At 39.1% G+C, this 24,455-nt stretch overlaps 1 protein-coding gene across 14 annotated transcripts in view; it reads right to left on the bottom strand.

The window, feature by feature from the left end:
* chl1b (cell adhesion molecule L1-like b) overlaps positions 1 to 24,455 on the bottom strand; it is a 212,401-nt gene that overhangs the window by 100,301 nt on the left and 87,645 nt on the right. The window contains exon 1 of one of the 14 annotated variants that reach the window (XM_049479444.1): positions 17,958 to 18,191. The exons of 11 other annotated variants lie outside the window; for them this stretch is intronic. The gene's annotated coding sequence lies outside the window, so the exon portion shown is untranslated. Of the gene's footprint in view, positions 1 to 17,744; positions 17,836 to 17,952; positions 18,192 to 24,455 lie in introns of those variants that run through there. 2 more of the 14 variants (XM_049479443.1, XM_049479445.1) reach the window with 2 other exon arrangements.

The raw sequence follows: 24,455 nt of genomic DNA on the forward strand, positions 1-24,455 counted from the left end.
AAGGTACAATATTGGTCTTTACAGGGTCAGATTTGTTCCCTCTGAAGTACAAAGTCATTTCTAACAGCAATAAGTACAGATTTGTACCATTTAACCAGCCAAAGCATTCAGTATTCTGTATCACTGCATTTATAAACTATATATATTTTAATTGCACATTTTTTATTTGAAAGCCAGACAATTTTGGATCATCAAGTTTTTGAGCCATATTTAGTTGATGATAATGTTTATAATCTTTATAATCTTTACTGGCACAAAAAACATGGGTACAAAAAAGGACTTTCACTGAAAGGTAGTTTTGTACCTCAATATAAGATACAGCCCCAGAGACAAGCTTTGTACTCTTTTAAGTACAAATCTGTACTTACTTTTCTTAGTGTGCAGGAACACAGTTATTGATTTTCCACCGACGTCGTGGAAAACACGGCACGGTTCTGGTTCTCAAACCTAATTTTGAACCGTTTTTAAGACATGTTTCCACCAACAAAAGTCGGTTCCAGAACCAAAAACATTCGTTCGCAGCTGGAACCAAAGAATAATGGCAGAGAGTTTTAATGTTGGACCAGATTTTGGCGAAGCCATTTGATAGTCTTCCTTACGAAGGAAAACTTAAACACACTCACAACAGTTTCCGGCGCTGACGAGAGCGGCAGCCTTCCAGCAGCTCCGTGTAGCGTTTCACCTTAAGTGAACTTTTTTCACTGTTTACTTTCTTTTTTCGTCTCTTACTACGCTGTAGTGTGTGTTAATATGTATCCCATGGATACGGATCGCCAAACTCTGCATATGGGCTGCAGAAACTTTGTTTACTCGAGGGAAGAACTTCTCGCGCTCAGAACAAAGAGCCGCGCCGGCGCGAGGCACCCCATTCCGACGGAGCTTAAGCGACGCTCCAGGGGCTGTAAAGCCGGAGCTAAGCTAAAGGCTAAACAACGGGAAAACCGCTGGAGATACAAGCCCTGTTTTCCAGCAGTGGTGATGGGGAACGTGAACTCGCTGGCCAACAAGACAGACGAGCTCGCAGCATTAGTGAGAAACCAGAGGACCTACCGGGAGTGCAGTCTCTTCTGCTTCACTGAGACTTGGCTAACCGCTAGCATCCCCGACGCTAATGTAAACATCCCCGGATTCGTCACTGTGAGAGCGGACAGAGACAGCGCGCGGAGCGGCAAATCTAAGGGCGGTGGGCTCGCTATCCTCATTAACAACAGATGGTGTAATCCTGGGCATGTGACTGTTAAAGAGACTATCTGCTGCCGGGATGTTGAACTGCTCGCGGTGAGTTTAAGACCATATTACGTCCCGCGGGAGTTCTCACACGCCATTGTTGTTTGTGTGTACGTGCCCCCCCGAGCGGACGCGGAGGCTGCATGTGACGTCATACACGCGACCATCGCTAGGCTCCAGACACAACACCCGGATGCTTTTGTCGCTCTCTCTGGTGACTTCAACCACATCACGCCGGACTCCACACTGACTTCTTTTACCCAGTATGTGGACTGTCCCACCAGAAAAAACAGGACAATTGACCTCCTGTATGCTAACATCAGTGATGCGTACACCGCCATCCCACTGCCCCCACTTGGAAAATCTGATCACAACCTGGTTTTCCTGAAGCCTCATTACAAACCCTGTGTGATGAGGCAACCAACCACAACACGCTCCTTCAGCAAGTGGTCTCAGGAGGCAGAGGAGACCCTGAAGGACTGCTTTGCATCCACAGACTGGAGTGTGCTTCAGGACTCTCACGGTGAGGACATTGAGGGGGTAGCAGACTGCACAACTGACTATCTGAACTTTTGCATGGACATTGTGGTTCCTGTAAGAACTGTTCGCTGCTTTGCCAACAACAAGCCCTGGATTACAAGCGACGTAAAGGACCTTTTAAACAAAAAGAAGAGGGCCTTTAAAGACAAGAACCAGGAGGAGTTGAAGAATATTCAGCGTGAACTCAAGTCCTGCTTAAAGGAGGCTAAGGAGACCTACAGGAAGAAGGTTGAGCAGAAGTTACAAGTTAACAACATGAAGGAAGTTTGGGACGGTATGAGGACAATCACAGGGTGCAAGCCAAAGAGTGATAGTGCAACAGCTGGTGGTGTGGAGAGAGCGAACGAACTCAATCTCTTCTATAACCGGTTTGATTGCCCTGTTTCATCCTCACCTGCTTCTGTCTGTCCTGCTATCTCAGCAACCTCAGCCTCTGCCCCACTGGACACCTCCCTACCTCTTCTGAGTGCTGCTCAGGTCTCCCTCTCACAGACTGTCAGCACATCCAGTCTGCCACCCCCCACCTCCCCCCTCCACCTCTCTGCAGACCAGGTCACAGGGGCGCTGAGGAGACTCCGCTCAGGGAAATCAGCTGGACCTGACGAGGTGAGCCCGAGACTTCTTAAGGCTTGCGCCTTTGAACTTGGGTTACCCCTGTCGAATATCTTCAACATGAGCCTGCAGTTGGGGAGGGTTCCTACGCTGTGGAAAACTTCATGCCTGGTCCCTGTTCCCAAGAAACCTCGTCCCAGTGAGCTCAATGACTTCAGGCCGGTAGCTTTGACCTCGCACATTATGAAGACCATGGAACGACTGCTTCTCCCACTCCTCAGACCTCAGGTACAGCATGCACTGGACCCTCTCCAGTTTGCATATCGGGAGAAGATTGGTGTTGAGGATGCAGTCATCTACCTCCTCCACCGAACCTACTCTCATCTTGACAAGGGGAGTAGTGCTGTGAGAATCATGTTTTTTGATTTCTCCAGTGCTTTTAACACCATCCAGCCTCCACTTCTCAGAGACAAGCTGGTGAAGATGAATGTGGATCCTCACCTGGTGTCCTGGATCACACACTACCTCACCTGCAGACCACAGTACGTGAGGCTCACTGACGGCACATCGGAGACTGTGGTCAGTAGCACTGGAGCACCACAGGGGACTGTGCTCTCCCCCTTCCTCTTCACTCTCTACACATCAGACTTCCAGTACAACTCTGAGATGTGCCACCTGCAGAAATGCTCGGATGACACTGCCATCGTTGGGTGTGTGAAGGGTGGTCAGGAGGAGGAGTACAGGAGAAAGGTGGATGACTTTGTTGCTTGGTGTCGACTGAACCAACTGCAGTTGAACATACCCAAGACCAAGGAGATGGTGGTGGACTTCCGTAGGTCTGGACCACCCTTGCAGCCAGTCTCCATCGAGGGGGTTGATGTGGAGACAGTAAAGACCTACAAGTACCTTGGTCTGCAGCTGGACAACAAACTGGATTGGTCAACAAATACAGACACCCTGTACAGGAAGGGACAGAGCCGGCTCTATTTCTTGAGGAGACTGCGGTCCTTTAACATCTGTAAGAAGCTTCTGCAGATGTTCTACCAATCAATCGTGGCCAGCATTCTCTTCTACGCTGTGGTGTGCTGGGGAGGCAACATGAAGAGGAGAGATGCATCACGGCTGGACAAGCTGGTCAGGAGTGCCGGGGCAGTGGTTGGAATGGAGCTGGACTCTCTGGTTACAATAGCTGAGAGAAGGACTTTGGATAAACTGCTTTCTATCATGAACAATGATAGTCACCCACTTCACACCACCATCATGAAGCAGAGGAGTGTGTTCAGTGGCAGACTGCTGTCACAGAGCTGCACAACAGACAGACTCAGAAAATCCTTCATCCCCAGAGCCATCAGACTCTTTAACTCCTCCCACCGGGGACGGGATGCTGCTACTGACTGAGTTTAATCCAGGCACACCACTTGGACATTATTCAACAACTTAATTATTTATATTAACACTTCCCCAACCTCGCTTACATTAAAGTATACCTTACTCATGATTGGGTATTCACATTTTCACATTCTCTTTTTAGAACTGTCTTGTAACGTATGCATACTTATATTATATTATATTTCTATGTCACATCAGTCACTTTCGTAATCGATGTCATTGCACTTTACTCTGTTAATTATTTAATTATTTATGACCATTAGCAACATCTACTGCACTGCTCCGTTTACAGATAGATCCTTACCTTGTATAGTTAGTTTTTTTTTTTTTTTATAGCCTTATATATTTTCTATTCTTCTGTGTTTTGATTTGTCTGAGTATGTTTCTTATTGTATTGTGTTGTTGCTGCTGGATGCCTAAATTTCCTTCAGGATAAATAAAATATCTATCTATCTATCTATCTATCTATCTATCTATCTATCTATCTATCTATCTATCTATCTATCTATCTATCTATCTATCTATCTAAACAGCAGGACAGATCAACTCTTTAGATTAACCCTTGTGTGGTGTTCATATTTTTGTTACTCGTTTACTTTGTTACTTGTATTTAATTCAGTAAAATTAAGCAACTTTACATTAAAATGCTTTACACATGCTTGCTTCACCTAAATTGCAAGCAATATAAACAGCTTACATGGTTAATATTTGCCCTTTACCTTTCTTATGTTACATTTCTTTTAAAAAGTACTACTCTTTTTTTATTAGTTTTTTAATAAAATGTAAAAGAAATTGAATTAAACTCAAGATATGAGTAGAAAATTTGTTTAGTTTCAAATTTACAAATGAAGCAATGTTTATTAGCCCTTGGCCAAACATACTGTATGTAATATAAATGTGTGTGTGTGTGTGTGTGTGTGTGTGTGTGTGTTGTACAGTGTGTGTTTATCGAAAATGTGTTTTGATATATGTTTTTCACAAAAAATCAGCCAATGCCAATGAGTTTGAGTTAGAAATAATATATTTTTTGTTTCATTTGATGAAAAATGAAAACACACACAAGGGTTAATTTGGTTTAAAGGTGGGAAAAATAACAGGAGCTGGCTGAGTGGAAGTTCTGTAACAAATAAAATGTACTGTTGTCCTCTTGATGAAACCATCTCAGAGAGGGTAGAATTTACGTATAAATAAATAAACCCACATATTTTAAGATGTAGGCCGAAATTGAGCTTCCCCTCCTTGAAAGACCAGCATCCGCCACTGGTCTGCATGGGTTTCCTCCTCCCACAGTCCAAAAACATGGAGATCAGGTAAAATAGATACTCTAAATTGCGTGCCATATCGTATCATACGCAATAACATCGCCAACATTTTTAGTTTCCAGTAGCATTAAGGTGTACATTATGTGCATCAATATGCAAAGAAGTACATTTATACATTTGCATAAGTTATACAAAAAAACACTCTTACACTCTAACATTTTTGTGTTGTATTTTTAAATATAGCTTAATTACATGTCATAAGTTGCTTCAAAATAGTACATTTAGTATGTATTTAAGTACATATTTTAATTTTAAAATGTAAAAATATATACTTAAATACAATTTTCTTTTACTAGAGTTGTTCTAGAATTAGGGTTGGGAACCTCTTATCTACCATGAGTCCAACAGATGATACCAAAGCTGAAAAAAGCTGTAAAAATGAAAAAAAAAAACAATTTATAACTGTGAAATCTGATGGAAGGATAATGATGTAAAGATGTGGTGTTACTGTCCTGAATGTCTAATTTTATCTATTAAAGAAGATGAGATCATATCTAAAGATCCATTCAGGTAAATTTATAAATCTCAGAGTACAGCATACTGTATATTCATTTTTTTATTATTATTTTGTATAAATAACTTAAAAACACCTCTCCTACACCCAGCGCTGGCACTCAGCTCAGTGTTCAGTTCAGTCTTCTGTACGTTGAGTTTGCGTGAGTGTTTTTTACGCAGTCTGCTAATGAGATTAGCTCAATCCTGGTCTTGTCAGACTGGATTAGAATATTCTACAGAGAGTCCTGAACGCTTTCTATTCCTCTCACACTCTGCATTAAAGACCGATCCTGATTTAATCTCCTCTACATAATTAAGGCATGGCTGAGATTAATAGCACTAAACACCAATTAGCAGTTTTCCTTCAGTTTCCTGTGTTTACACTAATTAGAGCATGTCGTTGTTTAGCCGCTTTAATCGCTTGTTTTGTTTGTTTTCTCTGTTATTTATTTTTCAGTGAGATACAGTCTCAAATGACTGAGTTTCTTAATGAGATTTCAAGCTCATAAACCTCTGAATTCAGTGGATTATGGTACATTACTTTATTGTAATCATGCAATAATAATAAAAATAATAAGATAATAATATTAAAAGCTTTAAGGTTTATTAGCTTCATTGCTCCATGATTTGTCTTATGCCTGATTCAGACTCTGTAATCCAAAACTCCCAAAACTTGCTTTCTCGTCAGTGGACCAACTCCTATCCTGAACTACAATCCCCAGCATGCACTTGTCAGGGTCACAAGTCCAGATTCAACCAATTAAATCTTGTTACATTTACATTTAGGGTGATAAGTGATTTGTGCTTCGTTGTTTAGTTGGAAAAGGCCTAGAAGAATTTCATTTTTTTAGTTTAGGATCTCCTTGAAAAGATGAGTTTTTTAGATTGTTTTCAGCTTTTGTTCATTATCTCATGTACATATCTTATGTCCATTATCTCATTCTCATCATCCCAGGAGTTCTAGATTGTTTTCAGCTGTTGTCCATTATCTCTTGTATCTTGTTCATTATCTCACGCTCGTCATCCCCAGAGTTCTAGATATGTAATACTTTGTAATACAGAAATATGCCAAAAAGGTTTCATTCTGTTCGTGTATGACCTGTATTTTTCTCATTGACTACATATCCCTTTAAAACTGTATATTTTCATGGTTTTGGACTGTTTTTCTGGCTCATGAGTGCTCTTTTGGCTCTGTTTATGCCTTACGCTTGTATTAAAGCCTTTATCTCTTTTACCACAATCATCAGACTCCCGTCTGTAGAGCTACAATTGTAAGTTAATATGAATTTTGAGACAGAGAGAGCATCTCCTCATCAATTTTAAAGCATCTACAGTTGTACAGATGTACCACCCAAGGAGAACTTTAACTGAACCCCCCTCCTGAGCTCACCCCGACTCCCCCCCCCCCCCCGACTCCTCGAGTGTTCCAGTCGTCGCTAATGCTAATCTCAGAGCATCTTCGCTACGACCCCTGACAAGAGCGACCAAAACAAACCCGATGCTGACTGTAAAATCATTTTCTGGCTTCAGCAGGCTTCTCTCTCCGAGACACAAACACGGTTCATCTATTATTAAAACTCTATAGTCGCAGCAAAACAAGAAACAAGGCAGGCTAATGAGATTAGCAAACGGGAGCGATATTAAATAATAACCTCGGCTAATTGAGAATATGGCCCCATTTCACGCCGCCTTTTCTCACACGTGTTGGAGTGGGAACGCTTCAATTACCAGAACATCAATACTGCAGGAGCTGGAGCATGGAGGAGGGAGGATGGAGGGAGGAAGGTTGTTGGGAGGTTGGGGGAGGGGGTGAGGAATGAGGGATGGGATTTGGGAGAAGTAGGCTTGTAACTAAATTGAATGAAAAGCCAGACTTGCCTATTTTGTAAAATGTATAGGCTGAGGAAGAAACTAATTGACTATTTGGTAAAATACCTGAATAAGTTCATCTAGTCCTTTCTAGGCAGCCCATAAGTCTATGTCACGTTACATTTATGCTTTATATAAAAACATATATAAGTCTGGCTCGCTGAAGGGCCATGGTCTTTGCATTGGAATCACATTACCCATCATCTGCCGAAATATGGCAAAGTCCTAATGTGTAAAGCACAAAAAAGTGGCATAAAGAGAGCCATCATTAGCTTATTTTATATAAAGGTGCTGAGAGGTGGTCTCTTAAATTTTAGTTGAAAGGACCAGAAGTGTATGGTGTGTGATGTATGCTTATTTTACCCATGGCGATCAGCTCTCCAGACTGATTAAAGATAAGTAAATGGTTAGAATTGCCAGCAACATGACTTGCCTGTAGAGGGTTTTATGCTTTCAGTGATAGTTCTTTATCAAGTAATCTTTGGTTCATCCTTTGTAGCAAACCTGTGTTATAGATCTATATCTGCTAATATTGTAATGTAGAAGCCTCCTTAACCAGTAGTTGCTGAGGATTTATGTATTAGTCAATTTTGTATATCATAATTGTTGAAAAAACGTAACTAGAAAGTTGATTGAGGGGGAAATGTTGGTAGTTTTTGATACTTCTGATATTCTTTTATCCATATAAAATATTTAACAGAAAATAGGTGTTTATGACCTAACGACCTGAATATTGTTCAAATCAAGTTTGGGTACCACTTTAAAATAAGACTGCCTTTATAAAGGGTTTATAAATGGTTTACAATTAGTTTATTAACGGTTACTAATTAGGTTGTAAATGCCTTAAAAATCATTAATAATCAGTTATAACACATACATGGAAAGAGCAACAATATAGAAGGCTGTGGGTTCACTATTTGGCAAACAACAGGTCATTGTTACCCTTTCTCAGTATGTGTTATAACTGATTATTAGAAATAAAGAAGAAGAAAGCGTAGGTGAAGCAGTGAGTGAAGTTATTGCGTGGGAATAGGAAGAGATACAGGGATTACCGAGATGATGTACCTAATCAATAGCTGAATATATCAGGAGAAGGTCATAAACCCGTTAGATAGCCTGTGGATGGAGGGATTGCAGAGGAGAGGCTGAATTAGATGGAGTGGAGAAATGAAGATGGAGGAGGGATGGGACGGCGTGGGCGAGGATCATGAACTCGCTCTAAATACGAGTTGAGCGAGGGATCGGGACTGTCTCAGAGTGGGTGGTGGAGACAAATAGAGATAAACAAAGAATATAATATAATATAATATAAAAGAAAAGAAAAGAAACGAAGGTAGAGAACCAAAAGTCAAAAAGTTTGGACACCCTTTTTCTCTAATATTAAAGACATTAAAACTCCAGAATATGTTAAAATTATAATTTTGATTTTTCTAAATAAGTATTAGATTCCTGCTTGAATTGCACCAGGAGTAAAGCAGCATAAAGTTATCCAAAAGCAGTGTGTAAGACTGGTGGAGGAGAACATGATGCCAAGATGCATGAAAAAAAACTGTGATTAAAAACCAACCAGGGTTATTCCACCAAATATTGATTATTTCTGAACTCTTAAAACTTTATGAATATGAACTTGTTTTCTTTGCATTATTTGAGGTCTGAAAGCTCTGCATCTTTTTTGTTATTTCAGTCATTTCTCATTTTCTGTAAATAAATGCTCTAAATGAGAATATTTTTATTTGGAATTTGGGAGAAATGTTGTCTGTAGTTTATAGAATAAAACAACAATGTTCATTTTACTCAAACATATACAGTACTGTGCAAATGTTTTTTGGCACCTGTGGGAATTTTAAGTAAAGAAAAAGCTTCTTATCTGTGCAGTAAGTGTTTATTATCTCAGTAAAACACATTACAGCATTACAATAAATACAAACAGCAATTTTACAAAAAGCTAAAAGTTTTCCTTAAAACAACAAAACATCTCCTAATCTCTCCTCCTCTTAATCTGAGTTTAATAGAGTTATTTATTTCTAGTTCTCATCATATAAATCAATCAACCTGGTTTGGTAAATGGATAAATTGGTAAATGTGGTAAATCAGGTGAGCTGCTGACGGAACTGAACATAATAATATACACATGCTGACTGAGGAGGAGCATCCAGGAGAAATCTGAATCTCTACACTTTCTCTCGACTCACAGGATATAAAACATACTTATAGTTAAGTATATGAGAATTCCTTCTTACGTTTTACTGCATTTATGTTTATTTGCATCTGTTTAAATCATATGTGCTGCTTTTTTCAGGTAAAAACACTTGTATTGCTGAGAAAAATGGATTATTGTAACTTTTGCGCAGTACTGTACCTATAAAAAGCAAAATCAGAGAAACTGATTTAAAAACTGAAGTGCTCTCTTCATTTATTTCAGAGCTATGGATGGATGAATGAATGGATGGATAGTCAGATAATTGATGGTGCTGATGGATACACACACCCTGAGCCAGAATAAATGAACACTGGAGATCCTGACCTCCTGAGCTCCAGAGTGACGGGATGACGGACGACCTGGTGACCCTAGTGAAAGTGCGCTGACCGGTGACGGAGATGGACGGGTCCCTGATCTCCAGCAAAACGCAATTTAAAAGCCCCATCAAGTCCAGAGCTTCTCCCAAATCAGTAAAACCTCCAACATGCTCTGTTTCTGATTTTATGGATCGGGTTCTCTCCTGGAGGAGGGTCAAGCTTCCCTCTCGTCCCTCATTAAACTCAACGCCAGGAGAAAACAAACCGCGGAGGAAACAGTCCACCGTCTGGAGTGATCAGCAAGCTTCCAACGACAACAAATAAACAGCCACCGCCATTTTTCATCTCCTAACAAGCTCCTCAGATCTCTGCTGGGGTGAACTGGTAGCACAGGCTCTGTTCATCTGGTGCTCATCTAAAGTACGGACGCTTGCTGAGAACATTTAGAAACAGCAGGCCTCTAATCTGCACTGTGTTTCTGGCAGGGTTTCACTTTTCTGAAGGTCCCCTATTCATAAACTGCATCTGTGAAAATCCAGCGAATCAACACAATCAGCCCTACTGTATTATAGAGACGTTTTGTTCAAGTCAACATGGGAAAAATATGACCTGTTCATCTGAGACCACACGTTTTAAACAGCAGCAGAGCTTCTGAATATATCTACACTGATGGGCGTGGTGTTCTGGAAATGAGGTGTGTTCAGGTACATTTCTGGAGTTTTATCTTGTTTATCTTGGTAACAGAAAACACAGGAGCTCCACTGACTGAATACAACCTAGACAGACACCAACAGTCAGACGTTCATCGCTATCTCGGTAACACAGGCGCTGTGCCGAGCCGAGCGTACACCCCCACTTATTACACACACATGAACACACAGCAGCACAAACCCAACTTTTACATCAACAATAAACAGAATAGTAAATAAAATAACATTGCTGTTCCCGTAAATGAGCTGCTGGAGCTCCTTCACAGCGTCAACCAGCAGCTCAGTTTCCTCTGCTGAGAAGAGTTTGTTGAACACGTCCAGGTAGCTGCACCGTTACAATAACAATCCACCAAAGACAGAGCTCACCTGATCTACTCTTAAAGAGAATGATGAGCTCTTAAAGAGAGCTTTTTGTGCATTTCGAGCCGGGCAAGGTGTACTTTTCCTGCCGTTACGATAGCGAAGACACATTGATTTAATCAAGAAAGAACAACTCTGAAAAACCGTGCTAGAATTAAGACACATCCATCCAAAGCACATTTTTTTTTTTCAAAGTAGAAGTCATGGTCTTTCTCTAGGCTTTCTCTGATAAATTTGATTTCTTCCTTGCCCTGATATATTTTATTTATTCTATGTCTCCCATGACGATCTCACTCCTGCAGACTCTTTCAGAGGGTCGATACTGAACTTCATCATCAACTGTGGCAAGAATTGAATCATGCTACGCTTGTAGAAGAACAGCAGGACTGTAGAACTGTAGCAGGAGATACCTGCAGGTCCGATGATGACACAGGGAATGTAGGGATTGTTGGAAACTTCTTTATGCTTATGGTGATTGGCTCTTTGGCTGAAATTACTAGCATGATCTGATCTGGTCATTCTGTAATTTGGATTACATGATCTAATTCTAGTTCTGAGATCTTTTTAAAGCACTTTCTAGACTTATCTGCATCTACAACCTTCAGCACGGCCTGTTAAAGCAAACCAATCCAAATATCAGAGGTTTAAATAAGACAGGCTTCTTTAATAACCTCCCTAACAGTGCTCTAATCATAAGCAGTTAATGCACCACACTAAAATATTAACTTTTTATATACTTAGGCCTGTGGTTCTAGATATTCTAATGAATTACTGTATATGTCATCCCGGAAATAATTGCAATAAAAACTATTGCCTTTTCTAGAACATTTTTGTGACACAATATTATTGTGTTATACATTTATATAAATATTTATAGCTCTGTTTATAATGCCTAATATGTTTATAAAGTCTAATATACCATCAATAGATAGTGTTTTTAAAACATGACACCTGTACAGATGACTGGAGCATCCAGGCCTGACTGTACATCTCATACAGGTGTTTTGAACAAATCAACTTGAGGAAAAAAAGCTTTTTTCACTACAGACTGAAGAAAATAATAAATCATCTGTACAGCAGAGTTCACACACAGCCAGAGAGGAATAAAAGAGATTACTGCTGAAGGACTCAGCGATTACATATACAGGAACTCAAGGAGAAAGTGTTAGAAAGAGAGAGAAAACAGAGTGAGGTTTAGAGAGTGAGATACACAGAGTGAGAGAATGTGTAGGTATTGTGAAGGAGAGCAGGAGATTTGAGAGAGTGAGAGAAAGGCAGAGTGAGATACAGAGAGTAAGAGAAAGTGTATTGTAAAGGAGAGCAGGGCATTTGAGAGAGTGAGATGTAGAGAGTGAGGTACAGAGAGTGAGATATAGAGAGTGAGAGAATGTGAGAATGTGTAGGTATTGTAAAGGAGAACAGGAGATTTGAGAGAGTGAGATATAGAGAGTGATGTTTAGAGAGTGAGATATAGAGAGTGAGATATAGAGAGTGAGATATAGAGAGTGATGTTTAGAGAGTGAGATATAGAGAGTGATGTTTAGAGAGTGAGATATAGAGAGTGATGTTTAGAGAGTGATGTTTGGAGAGTGATGTTTAGAGAGTGAGATATAGAGAGTGATGTTTAGAGAGTGAGATATAGAGAGTGATGTTTAGAGAGTGATGTTTGGAGAGTGATGTTTAGAGAGTGAGATATAGAGAGTGATGTTTAGAGAGTGAGATATAGAGAGTGATGTTTAGAGAGTGAGATATAGAGAGTGATGTTTAGAGAGTGATGTTTGGAGAGTGATGTTTAGAGAGTGAGATATAGAGAGTGATGTTTAGAGAGTGAGATATAGAGAGTGATGTTTAGAGAGTGAGATATAGAGAGTGATGTTTGGAGAGTGATGTTTGGAGAGTGATGTTTAGAGAGTGAGATATAGAAAGTTAGATATAGAGAGTGAGAGGAACACAGAGTGAGATTTAGAGAGTCAGATATAAAGAGTAAGTGAGAGAATGTGTAAATATAAAGGAGAGCAGGAGAATTGAGAGAGTGAGACAGAGTGGGATATAGAGAGTGAGAGAATGTGTAGGTATTGTGAAGGAGAGCAGGAGATTTGAGAGAGTGAGAGAAAGGCAGAGTGAGATACAGAGAGTGAGAGGAAGTGTATCATAAAGGAGAGCAGGAGATATAGAGAGTGAGATATAGAGAGTGAGATATAGAGAGTGAGATATAGAGAGTGAGATGTAGGGAGTGAGATATAGAGAGTGAGATGGAGAGAGTGAGAGAGTGTGCAGGTATTGTAAAGGAGAGTATAAGATATAGACAGAGTGAGATATAGAGAGTGAGATATAGAGAGTGAGATATAGAGAGTGAGATATAGAGAATGAGCAGGTATCTGTAAAGAAGAGCAGGATATTTGAGAGTGAGATATAGAGAGTGAGATATAGGGAGTGAGATATAGAGAGTGAGATGGAGAGAGTGAGAGAGTGTGCAGGTATTGTAAAGGAGAGTATAAGATATAGACAGAGTGAGATATAGAGAGTGAGATATAGAGAGTGAGATATAGAGAGTGAGATATAGAGAATGAGCAGGTATCTGTAAAGAAGAGCAGGATATTTGAGAGTGAGATATAGAGAGTGAGAGAATGTGTAGGTATATTGTAAAGGAGAGCAGGAGATTTGAGAGAGTGTTACACTGGAGAAGTAAAAAGTGATTTTCTCCTCTTTTCTCCTCCGTGTTTGAAGTTAGAGAGGTTGTGAGGAGAGCTGGAGAGCTTCAGGCTCGGGACCGTAATCGTGTTACTCTGGGAATCAGTTCTGGAGTGACCTGGAGTGAGTTGGGTAAGGGGGGGGGGGGTTGTGTGGGGAGTGATCTGAAGGGGGTTTTGTTGAGTTATTTTCTGGGATGAAGGAACAGAATCAGAGCCTGTGATTCGTTCATTCAGAAGGTCTGACAGATGTTGGTAATCTCTCGGGTTGGGAGTCGGAGGAGGAGATTGAGGGGAATTGAGTTCTGGATCTGACTGATCTCATCCGTCAGACCTAAAGCTAATTTACACTTGGCGTTTACCTCAGAGGAGCTGTGATTTCCCAGAGCTGGTGTTCAGAATCAGAACACTGAATTCAACCTGGATCTAAAGAACAGATTGTTTTTATATCTCCAGAGAGAAACACCTTTATTTACCTACTGACACTTTATCTTGTACTGCTATTAATTCACATTATTATGCTGCTATAGCAAAACCAAAAGCACTCTGGACTTCATGTTGCTTTACCTGACTACTCTTCCTATTTATGTTTTTTTGTGTATTTATCTATTTTTATTGTGTACTTTTATTGTTTCATCTTATTTCATCTATATTTTCTATTTTAACAGCAGCTCTTGGGTGTAAACTGGATCGTGAGATCACAAATTTAATTCCACCTCATTTCACCGCATGTGATGTGAATGACAATAAAAATCTTTTTGAATCCTTGAATAAATGAATGAATGAATTAATCAATGAATCAATCAATCAATGAAATTATGGTGGTTGCTGTGGCGCAGTGGATAACACCACCCTCAGCCATGTGTGGCTACTTCATCACGTGGGAGACTGGGGTTCAATTCCCAGTCTGGGTGACTATACTATATACTGTTCTACACCAATAAGAGTCCTTGGGCAAGACTCCTAACCGAACACTACATTGTCGTAACTCTCTGTAATCTGAATAAATCAAATCAAATAAAATCAAATCAATAAGAATAGAATTATGAGTCACTTTGGATAAAGCATCAACCAAATGCTGTAAATGTAATGTATATATCGTCTCCAAAACAGCTATTTTATAGCAGAGAGAAAAAACCTTCTAAACTTTCAGTGGAAGTCAATGTAATTTTATGTGTAATGTATTTTAGGTTATTTTGCAGTAATTCTATTGGTCCAATCATCAAGACACTTTGTCACAGTCTGAGGGACCATTAATCTGTTCAAATTATGCAGCAAACTAAAAATCGACAAAAATGATTTTTTTTATAAATAGCCATGCATAATCATGTATATAATGCTTTATGAATGCATTATAATGTGTTATGAGTGTTTTATAGAGTCTTATAGTGATGGTATTCATGGAAAATGTTACCAACAACAGTTTTATGACTGGTGTGTTCATATTTTCTGTTATTTTTGGCGCTAGTTGGGGCGAATACCCCAGTCTGAACACCTCTGGTCTGATGGTTTCTCCTCAGTGTGAGACTGGTTTTTAACATGATGTCAAACCAAATGTCACTTCTTTATCTCCAGAGCTACAAATAGACTGACCTTTCTGGGTAACGAGTATCTGGTGATGATGGTGATGATGGTGATGATGGTGAGAATGATGGGTTTAGAGCAGTGCTGGGATTTTGACACTAATAATTACTGATAGAGCAGCACCACATATCTTATTAAATCAAATTGGAACGCTAGGTATAATACTACATCAGTTTATATCATTATACCAATACATTGCTACAATCTACGTCTACAGAGTTTGGTTGATGCTGTTATTCAGAGCTTTTAAATGTGGTAGGAGGATGTAGATATAGGAGTCTTGCCCAATGGGCTCGTTTGGGTTTGTACAGTAAGCCAATCAAGTTCCAGGATATCAGAGGGAGGCTATAAATGAAAATATAGAGAAATAAAGAAAAAAACACAAATTGAAAAGGTGTGTCCAAACTTTTGACTGGTACTGTGTATGTATTCTCCTCTGCTTACTCTTCTGTTTGAGTAAAATTATCATTTTTTGTTTTATTCTATAAACTACAAACAACATTTCTCCCAAATTCCAAATAAAAATATTCTCATTTAGAGCATTTATTTACAGAAAATGAGAAATGACTGAAATAACTCAAATAATGCAAAGAAAAGAAAAAGAAAAGTTCATATTCATAAAGTTTTAAGAGTTCAGAAATCAATATTTGGTGGAATAACCCTGGTTGGTTTTTAATCACAATTTTTTTCATGCATCTTGGCATCATGTTCTCCTCCACCAGTCTTACACACTGCTTTTGGATAACTTTATGCTGCTCAATTTGGCTAAATCAAAGAAACTCATAATTTTTAAGTGCTCTGTTTAACAGAATATTTACAGAATTAAACACCACTTTTTGGGGGGGTGACCTCAGTTGGACTGGTCTACACTGGTCTTTATATTAACAGTGCAGTAGTGTATACATACATGGATGTTTACATTGATTTATTGAGTTATTTGTCTGAAAATCGCTGTATTTTAACAGATGGTTATCAGGCTGCATGTTCAGGTGAATAATGAAGTGAATTCCTGGGCTTAACCTTCATCCCTGTTCCTCTCTGAAGTGGAATACCTGTTAGAACTTCCTGTTCTGATGAGGCGTGACATCTGGATGAACTATTAGTGACACGCTGTTTATAATCCGACATGCTGTAGAAAACGTTCTGCTCTTCTTCATCATTTCAGTGTTTATACAGATCCGTTCTACTGGATCTTTATTATCTGTTCTCTCAGACACACTACCTGAGGAAGTCCAGCACCACAGGAAGCTTTACTGACAACCGTCACCACAGAGCTTATAAACCACAGAGGATTATAAAGAGTTGCACTAAAGAGTTCCCTATTTAAGTGATCTATAGGCGAGTAGTTAACCGTGCACCATGCAGCTTGATTTAGGGCGTCAGTGTGTCTTTGCTATCATAACGACAGGAAAAGTACACCTTGCACAGCTCGAAAAGCAACGCAAAAGTCATGTACAAATTTTCTTAATTAATCATGGGTGTGGTTAATTTTGGGCATAACATGAAACAAACCAATCAGCTTATCTTTTGCTCATCACTCTCTTTAACAGTCAAAGCATTTTTATAAATCTTTTAACTGGAGTAAAAATATGATACTGAAACATTTAATTTAGTGGGTATTCTCCTCTCTGTCCACACAATCTATGTCATATCTCTAAAAAAAAAAATATGTTTTGCTCCTGTGCACCCCCTACATATGAAGAGTGTAATTTACTTTTACTTCACTGCTATAAATACAAATTACACTTTGAGCTTTAAGCTCCTCCTCGTGTACAGCTGTACACATGCATTTACTGACAAGCTGAGGAAAACAGAAGCTTCTGGACTCAATCAGTAGAGCAATATCACTGTATTTAACACAACTCTGGTAAAAAAAATAAAAAATAAAATAGAGCAGTTGCACCATTTCAACAAATTCAGGTCACTATAAAAATTGTATAACATTTTATTTGAATGGTCTCTTATATTTGTGTCTGTGTATGTATTTGCTCAACTAATATTAAGCTAATGTACAACTGACATTTAACCTAAATTGAACGTAAATGATCCTCTGTAGAACCCAACCTCACACCTAAACTTAAAACTTAAAATCTAACCCTACACCTTAAATCTGCATCTTAACTTTAAATCTAACCCTATACTTAAATCCATCCCTGAACCTTAAATCTAACCCTAAACAACTTTAAATCTAACCCTACACTTTACAGTCTAATCCTAACTCTAAACATTAAATCTAACCCAAAATCTTGAACATTTCATTTACATTTACATTACAGTTCAGTTGCATTTAATACAAATTAATAGACATCAGCTGAATGCTAGTATCTCTAATAAATAATCCAAATAAATAAGTGATACCAACATTACAAACCTGTTACAACCAAAAACACAGCTGTAAATCTGCACCTGCAACAAAACATCTCAGCTTTTATCTCTATAATCAGCTACAGCTCTTCAGTAACAGGTGATTAACATCTAATTACACCAACCTTTAATCATCAGCACTGATCTCCTCATAATCCAGAGTCAGTCTGGGGTTAACCTGCTGCACAAGTTGCCGTGACTTGCCCGTAACCCCTGTGTAGCCACCCCTAAACACCACAAACACACCAAACACTCGCGGCTCTACAGTAATCCCCAGCCTGAGGCTGCTTTTAGAAACACCACCAGAAACCCTCCTGAATCCTGAATACTCACAGGACCTCGCTTCATTCTCCACTCGTCCCTCCAACCGCCGGGATAACCATTACTCCACTGCTACTGCCTCCTCTCGCGCCGACCCAGAGAGAGAGAACACGCGAAAGAGAGAGAGAGACTGAGCACGCGAGAGCAAGGAGAGAGCAAGAGCTAGAGTGCAAAAGAGAGAGAGGAAGGCAAGAGAGAGAGAGAGAGAGAGCACAGTGTGGAGAGAGAACGACTGAGCACGCGAGGGCAAGGAGAGAGAGAGAGAGAGAGTGATAGAGCAAGAGAGAGAGAGCAAGAGCTAGAGCGTGAGAGTGAGAGAGCAAGGCGAGAGAGAGAGAGAGAGAGAGAGAGAGCAAGGCAAGAGAGAGAGAGAGGGAGAGACGCGAGAGGCTGCAACTGCCTGAGAGTGTCGCTGGTGTAAGAGCTGCATATGGGCACAGGGGAGACATATGTTGCCAAAACCTCTCGCCTGGCAAAGAAGCTCATTAAGCGAGTGACAATCACGCCGCACAAAGCCTGATGTGAGAGCTATTCACTTCACGGGGCGGAAAGAGAGAGAGAGAGAGAGAGAGAGAGGCGCGAGAGCAGCACTGAAGGAATGCTGGATAGGAAAGTTCATGCCTCCTGCATTTGCATTTCTTTGCATGTAATCCTCTACCTAAACAGATCCCCCTGATTCCAGTTCAAGCAAAGAAACTTTTAATGTAACCCTAAATTAAAATCTTACCCTAAATCTTAAAACTCTAACCCTAAACCTAAGTCTTTAATCTAACCCTAAACTTAAAAACTCTAAGCGTAAACCTTAGGGACAATATTAATCTTAAAATCTAACCCTAAACCTAAAATTTAACCATGAACCTAAACTTTAAATATAACCCTAACCCTTAAATCTAACTATAAACCTAAATCTTTAACATAACCCCGAACTTAAAAACTTCAACCCTAAACCTAAAATCTAACCCTAAACCTAAGAGCTAAAACTAAACCTTAAATCTTCAATATAACCCTAAACTTAAAACTCTAACCTTAACCCTTAAATTTAACCCTATGTCTACAAAATCTAATCCTAAACCTTAGGAACAATGCTAAACTTAAAATCTAACCCTAAACCTAAAATCTAACACGAAAGCTAAACCTTAAACATAACCCTAAATTAAAAATCTAACCCTAATCCTTAAAATGTAAATCTATCCTAAACCTTACATCTAACCCTAAAGCTAAACCCTAAACATAAAAACTCTAACCCTCAACCTCAAGAACAACCCTAAACTTAAAATCTAACCATAAACCTTAAATCTAAGCCTAAACCTAAATCTTTAATATAACGCTAAACTTAAAAACTATAACACTAAACCTCAAGAACAACCCTAAACTTAAAATCTAACCATAAACCTAAACCTTAAATCTAACCCTAATTCTTTAAATACAATTATGAACCTAAACCTTAATTCTAACCCTATACCTAAACATAAGATATGAGAGACAAATGCACGATAGAGAGAGAGAGAGAGGCGCGAGAGCCCTGAAGGAATGCTGGATAATAAAGTTCATGCCTCCTGCATTTGCATTTCTTTGCATCTAATCTTCTACCTAAACAAATCCTCCTGATTCCAGTTCAAGCAAAGAACCTTCTACAAAACCGGTTCATTACAACCAGTCTATTTATTGTTTATTTAATTTGCTAAACTACTGTTAACTTAACATTATTATTCTGTTTATTGTATAGAAAACTGGTCATTATTTTACTTGGATTGTTCATAAGATACGCCTCATAGATTCTCAACAATCTTTTAACTGAAAATCTGTTAAAAGCATCTAAACTCAACTTAGCTGAATGTAAAAGATTCTCAATGGAATCTACACCTAACCCTAATACTACCCTTTACTATGATCGTAACCGTTAATCATCAACCCTGATGATGAGTTTCTTTAATTTTACCAAATTACCTCTTTTACCAAAAATCCTCTGGAATATAATCAAGAGGAAGATGGATGATCACAAACCATCAAACCACCAAACTGAACTGCTTGAATTTTTACACCAGGAGTAAAGCAGCATAAAGTTATCCAAAAGCAGTGTGTAAGACTGGTGGAGGAGAACATGATGCCAAGATGCATAAAAAACTGTGATTAAAAACCAGGATTATTCCACCAAATATTGATTATTTCTGAACTCTTAAAACTTTATGAATATGAACTTGTTTTCTTTGCATTATTTGAGGTCTGAAAGCTCTGCATCTTTTTTATTATTTCAGTCATTTCTCATTTTCTGTAAATAAATGCTCTAAATGAGAATATTTTTATTTGGAATTTGGGAGAAATGTTGTCTGTAGTTTATAGAATAAAACAACAATGTTCGTTTTACTCAAACATAAACCTATAAATAGCAAAATCAGAGAAACTGATTCAGAAACTGAAGTGCTCTCTTCATTTTTTACAGAAGCGGTAGATTAAGCTCTATCTTTACTGTAAGTTTGGAAGTTTCTCAGATGTTTAATTACTGCAGGATGGATTAGTGAGGGAGGAGTCAGCAGGAGCCGGTTTCTCTCGGTCTGGTGAAGCTGGAATCGTCCTGCTGCTGAACTTTCTCCTCCCGTCACCCAACAGCTCCTCATCCATCGCTCCATCGCTGGGCTGATCAGGACTCAGGTGAGGTGGTTGAGCAGGTATGCAGGCTGGTCTGAAGGTCAGGGGGAGGTGAGTTCCTGTAGAGGGAACACCTGTACTCCCCCGTCTCACTTTTAACTAAAGTAAATGTTGATTTTTGCAAGAAGTGCAGTTTTTTAAACCTGAGGGATCCTGAGATCCTGAGCTGAGACTGAGTCTCAGTGTTTCTCCAGCAAACCCAAGCAATCAATCCCAACAAAGCACTGAATTTAACAACCAATAATATTTAACAGCCATGAATCCATTACCGTTATATAGTTTAATCCTTTGAGCCACATGTAGCACATGCTATTTTACGGCATATTATTTCAGTCTGTTTCATGGAGTGTTATGCTTGTGTTGTGTTTCCATGTAGAACTAAAGAATATGATTTTTTATTATATTTATTTAGCATTTAGTACCTCTGATTTGAAATCAAGCTAAAACAATTTTATTGCAGTTATAGCACTGACCTGAAACCTAAAACCTGAGACCTGAAATGTGAATATGCATTTCAGCAAAAAAGTAAATTGAGTAAAATGAACATTGTTGTTCATTTTAGGCATAAAGTTATCCAAAAGCAGTGTGTAAGACTGGTGGAGGAGAACATGATGCCAAGATGCATGAAAAAAACTGTGATTAAAAACCAGGATTATTCCACCAAATATTGATTATTTCTGAACTCTTAAACTTTATGAATATGAACTTGTTTGTTTTCTTTGTATTATTTGAGGTCTGAAAGCTCTGCATCTTTTTTATTATTTCAGTCATTTCTCATTTTCTGTAAATAAATGCTCTAAATGAGAATATTTTATTTGTAATTTGGGAGAAATGTTGTCTGTAGTTTATAGAATAAAACAACAATGTTCATTTTACTCAAACATAAACCTATAAATAGCAAAATCAGAGAAACTGATTCAGAAACTGAAGTGGTCTCTTCATTTTTTTCAGAGCATTAGGTACAGATAGAGATAGATTTATAGATGGATGGATGGATAGATGTGTTATAATTAAGTGCTATATCCTGTAAGGTTGTTTGAATTATAATGAAAAAAATATGTAATAATAATACGATTGACCAGATTTTGTGACTTTAGTTTCTGCCTGTTCTCGTTTTTCCACCAGTTCTCGGGCTCCCTTTCTCTTTATGAAGGCGTTTTGTTCACGGCCGCGTCCCAATTCAACAGCCGGAGCAGCAGGACCGCGACCCTGACAACACGTGCTCCACCTTTTAGTGACCTCTGGTTTAGAAGAATCATTACAAACACAATGAGCTTGGTATTTGCATATAATGTTTATAGATATAGATTTTAATTTAAGCGATGTGGCTTCAGGCTTTTTACTCCCAATATTACTTAATCATGAAAAACTGATAAAACAGCAGCTTTATATGAGGCCAAAACAGATAAATATGTGACAGACGAACTGTAGCAGCTGAACATGTACTGTACGCACGCTTTCCTACCGCTGATGTAGATGAATGTAGATGGATGATGAATAAAGGGAGTGTTAGAGGTTGTTTACAGGGCTCTGAATGGCAGATCAAATGACTCTGAATGGATTTGTGCTGCAGGAGAGCTCTGGTGTACTGTGGGCTGTAGAGAAAGGTGGGGGGTTGAGTGGAGGGGTGGTAAAGGGTAGAATAGAGGAGGGGAGGGAAGGGAAGTCGTCCCCGGGGCAGAACCAGAACAATGTTAGGTTTGTTATTCGGGGCTGAGCTCCGGAGGGACTTGCTGATTCCCCTCCTCTACCTTTCCTTTACTTTCCCTACTCTCTCTCTCTCTTTCTCTCTCTCCATCTCCTCCTGCTCTCCTCCGCCCATCTCCTCCACCGTAAGAGCTTCTGCAAACTTCATAAGGCTTCCCTCTGTTTGTCTGGGATATAATGGAGGCTCCATCCTCCGAGCACTTAAAGAGGAGCGCGGTGGGCCCCGTCCCGGCCCCCTCCGGCCCCCCCGGCCCCGGGTTGGCACCGCGTTGCTCTGAGTGTTCTCAGTGTCTGAATCTGGCAACCTGCCCCCGCTATCAAACCAGCCTCAGTCCTCCTGCCAAAGCCTGTCCTGCTCCCTCCTTCAGCTGGACATGAATGGAGGACATGGACATGTTGGAGACGTCGGAGGACGTCTTTCAGGCATCAATTAAGACTGTGTGAGTTTGTTTTATTGGTTAAACGCTGATCAATAGCAGCTAATCAGAGCCGAGTTTCCTAAAAATGCCACTAAATAAACAAACTGTATATTATTCAGACCAAAGAGATTTTCTCGAAATATCAATAATCATTATAATCATCATCATCATCATCATCATCATCATCATTATCCTCATGTTGTTACATCATTGTTGTTTATGAAGAATAGTGTTGTTTTTGAAACTTTATCAGATTACATTTAATAATAATTACGTTAGCGGCTTATCGTGCAATACATGAACATGCCCTTAATATTTCTTCTGACCTCGCCGAATCATCGCTAATTTTGTTTGTTTGTCTGTTTTTGATTTATATATACAGCTCTGTAAAAATGAAGAGAGCACTTCAGTTTCTGAATCAGTTTCTCTGATTTTGCTATTTATAGGTTTATGTTTGAGTAAAATGAACATTGTTGTTTTATTCAAGTATGGTTTGTGATCATCCATCTTCCTCTTGATTATATTCCAGAGGTTTTCAATTTGGTAAAATCAAAGAAAATCATAATTTTTGAAGACACATTCAAGTGTCTCTTTTTCCAGAGCTGTATGCATCTCCAAAACAGCAAGTTTGCAGGAGAGAGATAAACCTTCTTAACTTTCAATAGAAGTCAATGTAAAAATAGTTAATTTCAGTTCATTTTGGAGGAGTGTAAAGGACAGTTTGAGTGTTTGAATTATATAGTAAACTATAAAATCGACAAATATGGAGCTACAGGGTTTGGAGAATGAAAGTGAAACACCTGGTTTTAGAGCACAGTAATTGATTGTGGTGACGGACAGTTCTGGTGGAAACAGGAGAGTTGAGGTGAACATTGAATTCTGCGTGATTTGATCAGCCGTAGTTTTATGTTTTTTGGATACAATCCGGGTTAGCACCCGAACATCCCTTTCAGACAGCTTCCTCTTACAGCGTCCACAGTTAATCCTGTTGGATGTGGTTGGTCCTTCTTGGTGGTATGCTGACATTACCCTGGATACCGTGGCTCTTGATGCATCATAAAGACTTGCTGTCTTGGTCACAGATGCTCCAGCAAGACGTGCACCAACAATTTGTCCTCTTTTGAACTCTGGTATGTCTCCCATAATGTTGTGTGCATTGTAATATTTAGAGCAGAACTGTGCTCTTACCCTGCTAATTGAACCTTCACACTCTTACTGGTGCAATGTGCAATTAATGAAGATTGAACACCAGGCTGCTCCAATTTAGCCATGAAACCTAAAATCCCACACTAACATGATGACAGGTGTTTCAGTTTTATTCTCCAAACCCTGTAAATACAGTATATATATATATATGATGCCTGAAACGCATCATATTTTTCAGGCATCAATTAAGAATTGTTTGTGTTATTGGTTAAACGGTGATCAATGGAAGCTAATCTTTGTGAAAAAGAATTGAAATGTACTTTAACTCCAGAGGTTTTGGGAAACTTGTTAATTAGCATTAGCATTCCTAAGAACTTGTTATCGAAATGCCTCACTTTATAAAGCTTGTGGGAAACTCACAGAGCAATTTATCTCCATAAAACATGTTGAACATTTTCTCTGAAGGTATCTGAACAGGTTTTATTTACTCCAACATCTGTCTGACGTTGAGTGGGAATGACGTTCATTAGAAACAGCCTTAAGTGATTTATAGCTTTGATCAGTCGCCTCGATCTGAGCATCTGTTTCCGTGCAAAG

This window comes from Astyanax mexicanus, chromosome 5 (assembly GCF_023375975.1).
Source record: "Astyanax mexicanus isolate ESR-SI-001 chromosome 5, AstMex3_surface, whole genome shotgun sequence".
Classification (NCBI taxonomy): domain Eukaryota; kingdom Metazoa; phylum Chordata; class Actinopteri; order Characiformes; family Acestrorhamphidae; genus Astyanax; species Astyanax mexicanus.